The sequence below is a fragment of the Halyomorpha halys genome, unplaced genomic scaffold (assembly GCF_000696795.3).
Source record: "Halyomorpha halys isolate HHAL.00 unplaced genomic scaffold, Hhal_1.1 Scaffold615.1, whole genome shotgun sequence".
Classification (NCBI taxonomy): Eukaryota; Metazoa; Arthropoda; class Insecta; order Hemiptera; family Pentatomidae; genus Halyomorpha; species Halyomorpha halys.
The window spans coordinates 212,675-216,165 of record NW_027105445.1 but is presented as its reverse complement, the minus strand read 5'-3'; positions in this window follow the sequence as shown (position 1 = coordinate 216,165).

The following is a 3,491-nucleotide window of genomic DNA, read 5'->3' as shown; positions in this document are numbered from 1 at the left end:
TAATTGGTAAACTGGTAAACACACAAACAGCCTTTGGAAAGGAATCCAATTATAATAATAGTTTTTTAGGACTCAATTTATAATCAATTAATTAACTTATTTTTGGATAATTGCCTTCAGCGATTATCCTGGCATCCCAAATAAATCTGCTACTAGTACATAGCAACACATCACTACCTAAAAAATGTCCATAATTCCATACTGCGGAAGATTATAGGGACTACAGTATGGAAGAAGGAGAAACCGCCGACTCTTCACAAACTACTGGATGTCCCAACGGTCCCGAACTTCATCAGGAGGAGGCATATTAAATTCCGGGACTCGTTGAAATATCAGCCTAACCCACTTTCCAGACCTTGCTACCAGCGCCCCCACCAGTGTGGTGGCAACAGGCAGCATTATAGCCACTTGGGCAGTATTAATCTTATATATTGTAAATAGTCGTAGATTTAGGCCTAGTTTTTAAGCTCACTCACTTATACTAGTGGTATCTCCCAATTCCATTTATTATCATATAGTTTAACTGAAGTTATAAAGTCAAGTCATTCCTTACATTCCTGTTTTAAAATATAACCACGTTTTAAGATAAAAACAAAACCCCACTACACAGGCTCCGTTAAATACAAAATTATATTTAGGTGATTTAGAAAAAAAAAAAAAAAATTATTTTCAAAATAATAAATACCAGGAATGCATTTATTATTTTGAAAATATGTTTTATTATTTATTTATTTTTTTCCAAATCCATTATTTAAAATATAATTTTGTAATTGACAAACGGTCTAAATTGCCAATCCATTACAAAAGACTGAACTACATGACTATTATAAGGCCTATCTGGACATAGGGGGTTGTGCTTTTGGGCTCCACTAAACCTCCGAATTCCTCTCGTATCCAATCACTCCAATTGAAAATCATTCGTAAAATCCTTAATGCTACTTTGTCACAAATCAAGTCATCCATCAGGACCTCAATGTTCCATATGTTGCTGATTTGGCAAGAACCAGATACCAACCCTTCCATGATAAACTTCTTAACCACCCAAATTCACTTGTTTCTAACCTGCCTTCTTCTTCATTACCTAATAATCCTTCTAAGCGTCTGAAAAGAAGATGACCTCGAGATCTTCTCCTCTAGAAATGTTATTGGAGTTCTATCAGCGGGTAGATTCTCCACATGTCACTATGTCACCTACAGCAAATTTACTTGTTGTATATATTTGTATACAGTTGTAAATAACAATAAATAAATTATTAAAAGAAAAAAAAAATTATTTGACAGAATGAAAAATGCAATTAAAAGCGCTGTTATGAAATACGACCATCCTAATTGTAAATTTAGATTTTATAATAAAAATAAATAAGATTATTTCCTACCAAATATGAAAGATAAAATTTAAAAAGAAAACCAGCAAAATGTTATTTATAAAATTAACTAAATTTTTTAAATATAAAAAAAATAAACAGCATGAAACAAATACTAAAACCCATAAAAATATTAATGCAAAAGCATCAGCAAAACACAGTATAGAAAATAACCATGAATTTAATTTTAAAGTTGAATTGTAAGAATTAGAAATTATCTGGTATCTAGAGAGAAATATTTTATTTATCTATGCTGCCTAAATACATCAGGTTGCTATCTCACACAGCATACTTATCAATCCGTAATCGGGCATAAATAAATTACACATACATGGTATAAACAGAAAAAAAGAGATACAATAATAAGCTATAATAAACAATTTTTTTCCCCCTACAGTTTTCTTTTACATACAATTTCGGTCTGTACAACAAATACAAATGTTTCAATTCATTCCTATTTTTCGTTCTTATTTCTGCTCCTCCAATTTCACCATTTTTTAATTCACCCGATCAACAAATTCGCTCTCCGTAATTCACCCTCCTAGATCCTCTTCAGTGACCCACTAAACAAATTCAATATTAGACGGCATTGTGAGATCATCATTCATAGTCACAGCAGTAGATCAGTTTACCAAAAACAAACAAATAGATACATTTTACCAGAACAAGACTAACACATAGATTAAAAAGAAAATATAATAAAAAACCGGTTACAGGAAACACTTGAATGAATAAATAAGTTTAAAAAAAAAACAATAGTACTAATAACAATATATAACTAATATAACAAAAAATATAAAAGAAGTAGTCACTTTTAAAACTGATACAGGACAAATAATTTATTTTAATGTTCTGTTACTTCTTACAAGGATTGTATCTTTTTTTATTCAGCCCTGATGAAGCCCTGCGAAGTTGGTCGAAATGTTTGTTAACACTAAATAGTTGTTGTTGTTGACTGTTGCTTAAAGGCGTAAAACCCTCTGGTCATCAACGCCTATGGCATGATAAAAGTAAAAAATAAAAAAATAAAAAATATAGAAATAAAAAAAAATAATTAAAAAAAAATAAAGTAAGTAAAAAAAAAAAAAATCGAAGAGGAATTATAATTTATAAAGAAGGCGATATGCTTTTAAAAATTCAAACACTGGTGTTATTTTAGCTTCCTCATCTGCGAGAGCTTCGGATAAATTTTGGGTCAGTCCTATTCTATTTATTGTTGGCAAATAGTGAGTACACTCTTCAAAAATATGTCTAATCGTAAGAATGGACTGACAATATTTGCACGTTAGAGGTGGCAGTTTTCTGATCAGGTGAGAGTGCGTGTGGAGAGTATGACCTATTCACAGTAAATAGCTTTTTTACTATTTTAGTAGCTTTATTGACCGCACAATATACTTCCTACTGTTAACTATCTTCTTCCAATATCAATTACTGAATAGCTTGCACTATTAAGGTGTAACCTAACGTAAAATATCACGTTGTCTAAACGATTGTATTGACTTACACCATTACTCCTTTCAGCAGCTCAAATAATAATTCACTGTTTGTTTTAGAGACATTATGCGGGGATTTGTCGAAAGGTCAGCTGGATAGACTACTTACTAAGAGCTGGAAATCCATTGGCTAAATCCCGTATCAGACTAAGGGGATAATATCACAAAGTAAACAGAGATCCAAACACAGCCGTGAAACCGCTCTGTGAGTAAATTCATTTTGAGCCGAGGCACTAAGCTGGGCTTAAATTAAAGCGCGTTTAAGTCCAGGCCTTTCCAGAGAGGAGAGGGGGGTGTCACCCCTTGTTCTGGAATTTAATCATCAGCTCCAGCTCTCCCCCCTCCAGATCTTGGGCCCTTTGGGGCTCCGCCTGAGCGGCGGGACCTGTTTGTTCCGGGGCCCGCATCGCAAACACTGCCATGCGGTCGCCCTGCCTTTCTGATTACATAAACATTAGATCATGTGCTCCCTATTGCTTTGTCAATAATTGCTCATTCTGAGCTTGATTAATTGGGAAGCTCATTGTTATGACTCTTTAACGAACTCAATTAGTATCATTCATAATTTAACTCATCTTATAATCAATTAAAAAGTACACAGTTCTAAATGAGTGAATGATTTGAACGAAAAATA